At 35.6% G+C, this 13,128-nt stretch overlaps 1 protein-coding gene across 9 annotated transcripts in view; it reads right to left on the bottom strand.

The window, feature by feature from the left end:
* Positions 1 to 13,128, bottom strand: part of Add3 (adducin 3) — a 119,550-nt gene that overhangs the window by 104,447 nt on the left and 1,975 nt on the right. The window contains exon 2 of one of the 9 annotated variants that reach the window (XM_048807303.1): positions 9,986 to 10,027. The exons of 5 other annotated variants lie outside the window; for them this stretch is intronic. The gene's annotated coding sequence lies outside the window, so the exon portion shown is untranslated. Of the gene's footprint in view, positions 1 to 9,985; positions 10,028 to 12,555; positions 12,575 to 13,089; positions 13,109 to 13,128 lie in introns of those variants that run through there. 3 more of the 9 variants (XM_048807308.1, XM_048807310.1, XM_048807299.1) reach the window with 3 other exon arrangements.

Below are 13,128 nucleotides of genomic sequence, written 5' to 3'. Positions count from 1 at the left end.
CCTTTTTTTGCTTGTCTAGGTCATCCCTATAAAAATGGGTATTAAAGAAATCAGACTCACTAGCTGGGTATGGTGGCAAATGCCTGTAATCCTAGCAATTCTGGATGCGGAGGCAGGAGTATCACAAGTTCAAGGCGCCAACCTGATACTTAGTGAGGCCATAAGCAACTTAGTGATAGACCCTGTTTCAGAATAAAGAGAGCTCGAGGGCTGGGGTTGTGGCTTAGTGGTACAGTGCTTGCCTAGCATATGTGAGACACTGGGTTAGATCCTCAAGACCACATAAAAATAAATAAAGGTATTATAAAAATAAAAAGAGCTCGAGATGTGGATCAGTGATAAAACTTCTCTGGGTCAATCCCCAATAACCTCCACCCACCCTCTAAAAGAAATGAGGCTCACTCATGATTTACCAAGAATAGGATCACAAATTCCCTCCTAATTTCTATTTCTACCTAAAGTATCTTATCTCAGCCTCTTTAAACAAAGCAAGTTAAAGCAGGTTAGGTGTGGCAATTTTTGCTTCATTCAACTTCCTCCAGGGAAAGCTTTAGAAATAAGGTCCCCATAGGTTGCTTTAGTTCTCATGTACACATGAATTCATACAAAACACAATTTTTCCTGTTATCTGTTTAAAAAATTGAGAAATAATACTTGTACCATTAAAATTTACTTTCAAATTGTACATTCCAGTAGTTTTTAGTATATTCCCAGCATTGATCAGGCAACCATTACCAGAAGTTCTCATCTAGTTCCAGAACTTTTTCATCACTCTAAAAGGAAATCCAATATTCATCAAGCTGTTATTGCTCCTTATTTCCCTCTGCCCTAGTTCTAATCTTCTATCTCTATAGATTTACCTATTTCAAACATTTCATATAAATGGAACCATATAATATATGACCTTCTTGTATCTGGCTTCTTTCACTCAGCATAATGTTTAGAATGTATCAGTAATGCATTGCTTTTTATGGCCACATAATATTCTATTGTACGATTATACCACATTTATTTCTCCACTCATCACATGCTAGATATATAGACTGTTTCCACTTTGGGGCTATTATGAGTAATGCTATTATGAAAACTGGTATACAAAAAAACAGTTTTCATATTCTCTTGAGTATATAGCTAGCAGTAGAACTGTTGGTTCATAATGATAACTGTGAGTTACCATTTTTAATCATCTTAACTCTGAGGAACAGCCAAATTGTTCCATTTACAGTCACATATATTTTTAAAGGACAGTGATAGCACTTTTTATTTTCACATTTTGATTAGAAGCAAATTGTTCTATCCCCAGAGGAACTAAAAGATTTGCTTTGGGCCAAGTATTTTTAGAAGTTAAAATAAATTCAGCCAGGCACAATAGCACACATCAAACCTGCAACTGAGTAGGCTGAGGCAGGAGGATCACAATTTCAAAGCCAGACCTGGCAAGTTAGCACAACCCTATCTCAAAATTTAAAAAAATGAAAAAAGGACTGGGGATGTGGCTCAGTGGCTAAGCATCCTTGGGTTCAATCCCCAGTACCAAAAGAAGTATTACTCCAAAAAAAAGGAGGAAATTAACATCTCTCAAGTTTATATAGTCAGTCTACAACTATGCACTGATGTCAACTCACAACAACTTCCAAATAGATGCTTAGTAGACATTTCACACTTTATGTGTCTTAAACCAAACTCCTATCCTCTCCCATTCCCCAAATAGCTCCTCCTGCAGACTTTTGCCTAGGCCCCAAACCTTGGTGTTAAGCTCAGTTCCTCTCCCTACATAATACCCCCTATCCCAGTTAGAAAATCTGGTTGGCCCTATCTTTAAAATACATCCAGAATCTAATAAAATACATCATCTTTCACAACCTTATTGCATTGGCCTCCTGAATAGTCTCCTTGGATCCATACTTGCTTATTATAGGTTAGTCTTAAAATATAGTCAAGATTATCCTTTTAAAATGCATATCAGATTGTGAAACTACTCAGTTCAAAGTCAGCCAGGGACTTCCCATTACCCTTTTCTCATTCTGTTTCATCCATACTGTTAAGCCCAGGCCTTAAGGATGTTGGGTTTGTTGCTCTGCCTGCAACGTTCTTCCGTCAGATAGTCACATATGTGCTCTAAATTTCCAATTACCCCCAAATATTCCTTTTATCTTCCCTGCTCTATATTTCTCATTAACATTTATCACCAATATAATATATACTTCACTTACTTATTTCTATCTACTACTAAAAATATAAAATCCATTAGGGCAGAAGGTTTGTCTACTTTGCTTATTACTGAATTCTCAGCACTTAGAACACAACCTGGCACATAAATGCTTGATGAGTATTTGTTAAATGAACAAATGAGCAAATGAAAGAATCAAGTTGCTCAAAAAAAAAAAGCAAGAGAGATAAACAGAAGTCAGAGAAATATTTTTGAGGAAATAACATTACTAAACATAATAAATAAAGTCAGTATGGGAGTAAAAAGCACCATTTCTGGAAAATTATGCCATAATGTTTCTACAGTTTGCTTTAGCAATACTTGCTATCCTGGTTCATTATTTCTGGAAAGGATCTCTCCATTGCCAAGGGACCTTAGCTTGTAAAGAAATGAAACTGGGAGTTGACAAGTTCTTGGAGTGCTGATGTCCTTCTCTCAGTTGCCACATATATAGAGCCAAGAGCTTTCATGACATTTGCCTTCTATTAGACCCATTTCCAGATTCTTCACACTGTTCAATCTAAGTGTCCAGGCCATCTTCTGACCAAAACCACTAGCTGGTGAAATTCACCTTCTTTGGAAGTACAAGCACCTTCAAGCTGAAATTAATTTTAAATATAATGTTTCACAATCTCTCATACATTTTATATACAGCAAACTAAAATAAAAAAAAGTTACTTGATCAAAATGTCTTGAATAGTATAAGTATTTTTCAAATAGTAAACAATGAATGTGACCAAGTTTGAATTTCACAATTCACTTTGAAACAAATTCTTGAAAGTTTGAAAACAGTATTATTTTATGAAAACTCTAGATAAAAATGGTTATATCTCATAATTTCAACAACTTAATTCATAAATTCATCATCTACATATTAGTTTTAGAAACTATAAAAGACACTGACAGACCTAAACTCAGCAAAGTAAATAATGGGCAAATAGATTAAAAAAAAAAAACTCTTCCCCAGAGGAGACTTTCCTTGTCTAGTGTTAGAAATGATGAGTCCTAAAGTCTTAATTCTAATTCTCCTAAGCATTATTAGTTTCAACAAAGCTTTATAAGAATGTCCCTACAAACCACACATTTTCATGTGCAGTTTAGTGAGAGCACTGTTAAAGTCTACACAATCCTGACCACCATTCCACCAACCTCTCCCTCCCACCATATTTTAATACACCTCCTAGGGAGATGAGTCCCTGTCACTATTACAGAAAAAAATGTACATTTTAACCTCCAAGTGCCTGACAGTGAGAAGAGAGTGTGCACTGCTATTATAAACTATTTTTCCCATTTTGCTACAGGAAAAATAAAAGTGATTTTCATGGGCAGTGATTTCTCACCAAAATCCTTTCCATACTCTATCTAGTGAAACTCTAACCTCCCTTCAAGGTCCACCCTTGTTCTTCTTTTCTGGGAGGCCTCTTCTGACCATTCTATCTTTGATGCTCTTTACTTGGTCAGTTGATATATTACATTTGTTTTCTGTACCTGTCATTTGGCATTTATAACACACTGGCATATAACATCTTTTGTATTGTGGGTCTTAGTTTTCCTTTCCTATGTTTGACAGGAAAGGAAAGTCAAAATCCCAAGGAGTTATGTATTATATGATATTATATGATAAAGTATAATCCCCTTACATATGAAAGAGAAGAGCCAGAAGCCCTAAAAGGGTGATTGAATTTAGAATACACAACAGTACTAAACTATAATTTTACAAGCTTTTAGTTATACCAAAAAATTATTCCCAACATTGTACACTTATAAGGATATCTTTTAAGGTCAAAATATGTTGAAGTAAGAATGTCACTCAATAGCAACCAGGTATTAAATATCTTAATTGAAAAGATACACGAATTCAATCAAGTATTAATACATATACAAGAGGTATGTTACTTAGCGTACAGAGCATACTTGGTATACACAAGAAATTGAGGTTCCTGTAGACCTCAGACCGGCACAGGGTTGAATTTTATTTTGCTGTGAACATAGGATATTATTACTACATTGCAACTATTACCATTAAAAATATTTAGGAGTAAGCCAAATATAGAAAGACAACTAAAAATTCCAAATTTCCACTCCCTGCAAAAAACCCAGCAAAAAATGTTCCAAGTAACTCAACCTCTCCTTTAGGAAGTAGTATATTTTAAGAACAAAGCCTGTGGCATGTGAAGCAATTCACTTCATGGATCAATAAACTTTTCTTGTGTTTTAAGTTAATAAAAATAGCAAAAGAAACAAATAATATAGAAAAATCAAACAGAAAACACTGAAAGTCCATCTCCTATTTATATCCTGATTCTAGTGAAATCTTATTTATCTATTTGACCACCTACCTCAAGAAAAAAAAAATTTTCCAGTGAAGGCAGAAATATTCTGATTTTGGTTCAATTCTTCTGTGCGGTCACCACCAAGAATAAGCTTAACAGAACTGGCCATATATTCTAGTGTTTAAAGGCATAAGTCCTGAGCTCAAATCTTGGCTATGCCATTTATTAACCATATGATCTTGGGCAAGTTTATTCACCAAATTTCAGATCATGTACATAGTATTTAACATGATCATTGGCAAGATGTGCATGTGTGTGTTGCTAGTGATTGAACCCAAGGCCTTGTACATGCTAGGCAAACATTCTACTACCAATGAGCTACCCAGACACCCTAAAGGTTGAGAAAGATATTAAGTAATAAAGATATAACAATCAAGGATATTCTTACAGTCATAATTTCAAATCTTCCTTTCAATTCATATTATCAAAGTTCCTTCTTGTCTGGCTCTGACAGGCCTAAGCCAAGTACCTTAAAACTCCACTCAACTATATCTGGTCTTATCACTTCTAGTTCTCTATCCATGGCTACTACCACAGGAACTTTCTGGAAAACAGGAAAAGAAAACAACAAAAACCCAGGAGACTACTAGCATACACCAAAACAATAACATAATCAATTTAAAACAGTGAATTCACTCAAGTAGGAATCACTGTCTTAGAAACTTAGACAAAGAAAAAGGGCAAGAAGGAAAAAAAAAAAAAACACAAAGTATTCAACTACTCCATTATTGTCTTCGGCCATCAATAGCCAGACCTACTAATGAAAAATGCCTCATTAAAATAATTTCTTTACTGCTTAATTTAATAATGATTTCATCATTGCTAGACTGTTTTTAATATAAGTCCCAACAACTTCTTAAGGTTTCTCCTTTCCCATGCATTCCAACAAGTGCTAAATTAGTTCTTCATCATGTGTTTAGGCCTCCTGCTGGGAAACATAATTAAAATTAAGCAGGCAACAATTCCACTTGGTACTAAGATTCTTTCAAATCCTCCAAATGAGGCTGGGCCTGGTTTCATCAGGAATTGGCTAAGAGTTCTGACAGGAAAACTTAGGGGCTGCTCAATTTGATGCTGGTCATTCAGTAGATGGCACTCTTCCCTCTGAACCCAAGTTAAACAAGCTATAAGAAGCATGCACTAATATTCAGGTGTGAAAAAAAGCAGGAATTCTGTCTTCAAAGCACTTAACTGATAATCACAATCCCTTCAGAAGTACATTCATCAAAAGCTGATGGAAAAGCTAGACACTTAAAAAGAACCCAAGAAAGTTCAGATTATCATAGGATATCAAATATACTATAAAAACACCTAACTCAATGATTATCAAGTAATTAGCTTCTTAGAGCCTCTATGATGTCAAATAAATATACCTTTTATTCATGAATAAAAGGTTCCTTCCCTGTTCCATTCTACCATAGCAGTCACAGTGGCTAGTGACCAGATCCTTATCGATTGCACATTTTTCATTAGGTGTCTAATGATAAAGAGTATTTACAGAACTAAGATTTTATCATTATCAATATTCACTTAGACAAATGAAGGATATACTACTTTCAACATTCTGATCAAAAATGATTTTTGAGGGGCTGGGGCTGTGGCTCAATGGTAGGGTGCTCGCCTAGCACATTCGAGGCCCTGGGTTCAATCCTCAGCACCACATAAAGATAAATAAATAAAATAAAGGTATTATGTCCAATTACAACTAAAAAGTAAATATAAAAATGATTTTTGATAAACAGATTCAACATTTTAATGCAAAAATCACTGCAGATCTAGTTTTACAAAAAAAGAATGTTTAAAGCAATATAAATTTCTGATTCACTTATAATATGTATTTTACTCTAATACAGAATGACTCCCAAATATTAGGTGATGAGTAAGGTTCCTCATCTTCTGTTTCAGAGATTTTTCTTTGAAATTTAAAATTCAAACAATTGTGGAGATGGAAGAAAATTCCTTCTAGTGCAATTTCCAATAAAAGCAAACTTTTCAGCAATCAGATAGGAATTGCCTTAAAAATTCTCCCTTTCTCTAGGAGAGACAACATTGTTCTGATGGTGAGTCATGAGAGAAAGACAAGATAAGAGGAACATACCATTTTAAAGTTACCAAAAAAGTTGGAAGTGGGAGTAAGGTATAAGAACAATGTATCAACTTCATTTTCAATCTCTTTTCCCTTTCCACCACACATTTAGGCCACTAATCCTGAGCAGCAAAGACACCTTCTACTCATCCAAGGCACTTAGGATCATTCCCAGCTCCACCTGAGCTCTCACCATTGTCCTTCCCCAAACACTTCCTAGATATTAAAAGGCTGACCTTATAGAATCTTTTTCTCATGGACTAATAAGGGCAAATGAGAGTAGATAAGATAAAGCGGGTGGCAGTTGCTGGCTCTAATTTCTGAAGAATTAAAAGGAGAATGTTTTTTAAAGTCCATAGGGAGGCCCTGAGCCCCAAATATACTTCTTTAGATCTACCAAATGAGCCCAATTATCTTTTCCATGAGGAAGCTGAGTAAACCGCCCCTCCTTTTTTTTTTTTTTTTTTTTGCTATGGCATTTAGTCATTCCAACAGATGAAAAAATGACAGGATGAGACAACTGTATGGAAAAGGAAAAAGGAAATGCTGACCTTGAACAGGATGAACTGAGCCACTGTGGTAGAACATCACAGAAACATTGCTGATGGTGATGAATTAAAGACATAAAGCAAGTCCCCGGGATACTGAAAAATTCAGCACTTCTTTAACCTGACACTGTTGGATTCCAACTCCCTAGCAGGCAATCAACAAATAGCCATGGGAACTGAATTAAAAACAGGTTAATTCACACCTGCACTATCCTTTCCCCTGCCATCCACAGAAGTAGTACATCACTGGTGATGGGGAGTGGAAGATTACAAGGTAAATTTTAAAGGGGATGAGAGTTAAAAGTAATAATGATTTCATGTTTGTTACCAGCAATTAGGTTTTGATCTTGCCTAATCCAATGCTTGCCTTGATATCTATTTGCCTTAAACTATAATGTGAGCATTAAGATTATTTAATCATAATTATCTATATATTAATTATACTTTTTGAGACACTGGTTTGAAAGATATTATGTTATTATCCATAAATTTCTCAAAAGTACTTTATCCCTTGGCTGGTTGTGGGAAACACTAGGTATAGCCACTGCAAAAAAAAAAAAAAAATGAGCATCATAACCTGAGATTCAAACTGAAGTCCTGTTTGAAGAAGCAGAAATCTTAAATGCTAGCTAATGTACTACCTATACACCAATTATCCTCGGGCCTGTTTCAGGGAATTTGAAACAAAGAAGTTTCAAAGTTCATCTTCTATCAGTGAGCCTAGTGTTTCTGACTAAGCTTTAAAACCAACTTTGAAAAAAGTATAATGGTATATGCGGTGGCAATATGGATCTGTGTGACATCAGGTAAATGCTCAATTTATATCTAACCTCATCAAAAAGATGAAACCATATGCTGAAGTCTATATATCTTGTACAATAACTGTTCAGTTTTTAGCATAGTTAAGACTAGTCTATACTATCTTCTCAAGAAGCAAACTTGTAAGAACTGTAAGCCTTATAAAGTTAAAGATAGGTTTCAGCCATTTTAAACCTTTTAGTGATCCTGGTACTATTTGGACTATGACAGGCAATTCTGAAAGTCATATTGATTCTTTGAGGTTTCTAGGATTCTCTTCATTAATAGTAGTAAGTAATGTCCTAGAAGACTGAAAGAGATCATTTATACAGCTTTTCAAACATTCAACCAAAAATAATATAGGGAAACAAAAGATTCTGATTCTTATTATCTATGCTACTATCTAAGTTAAATGGTATTTCATTCAAATACCTTTTCTTTTTTTTAAAAATTTTTTTAATATTTATTTTTTTAGTTTTCGGCGGACACAACATCTTTGTTTGTATGTGGTGCTGAGGATCGAACCTGGGCCGCACGCACACCAGGCGAGCGCACTACCGCTTGAGCCACATCCCCAGCCCTCATTCAAATATCTTTTCAACTGCACAAGTAATTTAATTTTGAACCTCTCTGAGACTTGATCAGCTATAAAAAGCAATATTATTAAAACACATAAGAAATAAACTAAAAGCCCACAAAACTTTTTCTTCTTCAATACTTTTGAAAAAATTGTTGGTACTTAGTAGATATTTGCTGAATGAAGGCCAGATGAATTACTTTTAATTTACCAGAAAGGAACATAATCCCCCAAGTACTACAGTCACACATACATATAGCCAAATACGCAAGTATCCATAATTAGCTAGCTACTGCTAGAGAAAAATAATAATTACAGTAGTTCCTCCTTATGCAAGGGGTTACATTCCAAGACCCCAGTGTATACCTGAAGTGGCTGATAATACCAACCAAACTCTATGTGTACTGTTTTTTCCTATATATACATAGAATAAAGTTTAACTTATACACTAGAGAATAATAATAACTAATACTAAAATAAAACAAATATAACTATATACTGTAATAAGAGTTATTTAAAACTTATGAATTATTTATTTCTGGAATTTCCTATTTAATATTTTTGGTGTGAAGTTGACCATGGTAACTAAAACTGCAGAAAGCAAAACTGTGGATAGAGGACGGGGGTGGGCTGTATTCATCTAAGAGAAACTTTTTCCTTTCAAGCTATAGTCATTGAAAGACTTTTATCTTGAATATTAGAGAGAGGATTCTTGATAAATCCAACCCATAATAGTAAAACTTTGAGATTGTCTTGGCTTTTGGTCAACAGAATTTAATCTCTGGCAGAACCTGAAAGACCTCATAAAGTTTTACCTATAAACACTGTGGCATGAACCCTAAGTTCAAATGATAAAGCATTATCATAAGAGACAATAAATAAAATATTAAGGCACTTATTTTGAAACTCAGTTACACGCATGACAGGGTCTGTATGAACAATTAATTTCAAATTAGCTTTCAGTAATTTATAATAAGTTCACATTTAAAAGAAGAGGAGCATTGTTGATTAGACATTTAGTTTTATTATTCAAACTCTACATATTAATATTTTCAAACTAATGTGAATCAGCACTAAATATTAATTATAGCAAAAAAGTTTTTAGTGTGAGAGATTAGCAACCTACACCTTCGAGACAGCTTATGCTTTTTTTATTCAATGTGTTTTTAGGCATTTTTCTCTTTTATTGCATTTCACTCTATATTGTTAGCAATAGATATCAGCTATCTACAATAATTCTAAACATAACAAAATAGCTCTGAATTTGTTAAATTTGCTTTATAAATCAACTAAAATGGTGAAGCAGCAAAACTCAGTACCATGAGAAATGTGAGTGACAAAGTGTAAGCCACAAGTTACATCTTTTCATTTAGTCACATTTAGTTTAGGAAGTAATTCAGGTGGTATTTAGAGCAAATTTAAGTTAAAATTCACCTCAGGTCCATATGGTCTTGGTAATCAGAAGGAAGACTGGACCTACTAATTTAATGCAGAACCAACAGGCATTAGTGGCCCCCCTGGGCCGTTTGGAGTCCTATACACCTAAGTTTAAAAAAAAAAAAAAACTTAATATCTTTAGAAATTAAAAGATAGTACAGGGGCTGGGGCTGGGGCTCAGTTGTAGAGTGCTTGCCTAGCATGTGTGAGGCACTGGGTTCGATTCTCAGCACCACATATAAGTAAATGAATAAAATAAAGGTCAACACATCTAAAAAAATATTTTTTAAAAAAAGATAGTATACTCTGGCTGGGGTGGTAGTTCAGTAAGTAGAGTGCTTACCTCACTTGCGTGGGGCCCTGGGTTCAATCCTCAGCACCACATTAAATAAATAAATAAAAATAAGGATATTGTTTCCATCTACAACTAAAAAAATAAAAAATAAATAAATAAAAAAGCATACTCTAGCCCAAACTCAAGCATGGTAGCTAAACACATGTTGTATGTATCAAAAGAATTCTCTTCTTGGGGCTGGGGATGTGGCTCAAGCGGTAGCGTGCTCGCCTGGCGTGTGTGCCGCCCGGCGTTTGATCCTCAGCACCACATACAAACAAAGATGTTGTGTCCGCTGAAAACTAAAAAAATTAAAAAAAAAAAAAAAAGAATTCTTTTCTAAAGTCAAAAAGGGACTATATTTACTGCAGATTAATCACTAACTTTCAGATTTAAGCACAACCTGGTGATATTATTAATATAAGAGTGTGTGGATGAAAAGGACAGTGAAGATAGTAATCTTGGCACTACTGTCAAGACCTTTTCATTGATTTTCATGACCACTAGTGAAATAGCAGCAGGGCCCAGTTGTTACATGGGCTTACTCTTGAGCCAGACAAGGTTCCGAAACAGCAAGGTACTTAACCTCTCCATGCCTCTGTTTAATCACTGGGTTGTTGGGAGGATTAAGTAAATTAAATCATGTAAAACCCTTAGAATAGTGCCTGGCACAGATGTAAAACAAATAAATATTGGCTATTACAAATATTTGATGTCTTCAATGCTGGGTAGCATGATAGTAACTATTTTCAAAAAGATGTCATTTTAAAAAATGTAATTTCCTATACCAATGATGGTAAATATATCAAGCACTTACTGAGTACAAGCTCTATTCTAAGCAGTTTACATATAACTAAGGTTCTTATATGATTATTGCCTAGCATTCTACAAATGCAGTTTATAGAGTTTATTCACTTGTGCTGGGTTTTCATATTTTTACCTGATTTCTTCCCTTGGCAGAAATGCTGCTTCTTTCATGATGACATATGTGTGCTGCCCAGTACTGCTAACCCACTGCTCTAAGATAGGAGACTAACTAGCTAACTACCTGTAGGCTAACATGTGACAAAAGCATGGGAGATTATTTTGGGAAACCTCACAAACTTCAGAAGTTAGACATCACCCTGTACCTAGGTTTTAGAATTGTGTGTAGAAGGTGGAGTGTTGCTGATGTTATATCCTCTTAGTCCCCAAATATTCTGGTTTTACAAAGACCAAATCCACATCACCAAGAACTCGAATTTATCCCAGCATAACATCAAAAAAAAAAGAGCAAAGAATACAATAATTTTCTCATTTATTTCTAGTCAATGATTAAAACACATCCTGAAAGTGCAATCCTTCTATCATGCAAAACAGATTTTTTTCAGATGTCGTAAATTACATATATCATATGCCAAGTTTACCAAACATTTCCTATAACATACATGTAAAAACTGCAACATACCATGACTCATATCCAAATACTTCCAGAACTCCTAAAATTATGTTCAATATTTAAAATACGTACACTACTATTTTTTCTTTGAAAGAAATTTTACCAACATGCCAGCACTTTATGTCAACTTTAAATTAGTACAGATTGAACTCTTATCAGAAATGAATTAAATGTAGCTAACGTGACCTCTTTTTTCCCCTGTCCTCCCTCAGTAAAATTAATCTCTTCAATTTAAGTAAAAGAAAACGAGTTAGAGTGCAAGTGTAATGCAACTGAGACATAGATATGAAGTCTTTTTACAAATGCTCCCAAAGTAGCTTGCCCTTATAAATGAGTCAGTACCTTACCTACCATAATTACACAAATTTGTTTACTAGTTAAGTACCTTAATTTAAAAACGACAAATTACTCTTATTCTTTTTAACAGTGCTTTCTAGAAGTCTCCTAAAGACAAAATCAGGATGTACCCAGCACAAAGTAGGCAACCATTTCATACTGCTAAATCTAAAATGTCACATAATTCAATGTAAATACGCACACACGTTCATGTAGCTGGTCCCAGAATCTTATCAACTCCATCAACATTACATATAATCTTTACTATAAAGCCTCTTGGTTCACTCAAATCCCATACTACTCTAGAAGGTCAATTGCAACAGCACATGTGCCAAGGATATTAGTGGTTTTCCTTACACTCCCATTTTAAACGGGCACATACTTGCAATTAAATCTCTGCAATAAAAAGTTCACCTGAGGCCATTCTTGTCATTTTAATAGAGGTCCAGATTACTCTACCTGTGGTCCTGCCTTAGCTATATTTGTATTCCTCCAAAAAGGCTGAACAAGCCCCAGACGCGAGCAAATCAGATCTGCGGCCAACTCTGCTTGTCACCCCGGACAGGAAGCTCAACCTAACATGTATAGGTTCGTAGGGGTGGTGTGTTTGTGTTTGTGTGTGTGATGGGGAGTGGGGACGCGGACTGGAGAAAAAGGTGACTTAACACTTTCAACTTGTAAGTTTTTTAAATGAGGAGAAGAAATCCAAACAAATCAACACTCCCTCCTTTTCTCCACCTCTTTCAAGCGCGGGAACCTCCCACCCTCCTGGTGCGCACCTTCGGGGTTTAGAGGCCCGGGTCCCCAGGGCCTCAGCAAGCACAGGGTTTTACAACTCCCGCCCTCCCTGCAAAGAAGCCAGAGGACGCCGGGGAGAACCGGGCCCACTCCGCGGCGCCCCTCCGCAGCACACAGCTCCCCGGGACCTCCCCCGCAGGTACGCCCCTCTCCGCCCGCACGACATTCCCATTCCCGCCCCAAAGAGAGGTTCACCTGAGGCTGCAGGGACAGCCAATAGGAAGTCCCCGCCCG

Source organism: Marmota marmota, unplaced genomic scaffold (assembly GCF_001458135.2).
Source record: "Marmota marmota marmota unplaced genomic scaffold, marMar, whole genome shotgun sequence".
NCBI classification, from domain to species: domain Eukaryota; kingdom Metazoa; phylum Chordata; class Mammalia; order Rodentia; family Sciuridae; genus Marmota; species Marmota marmota.
Note: the sequence above shows the minus strand (reverse complement) of the source record. Positions and strands in the feature narration are given on the sequence as shown.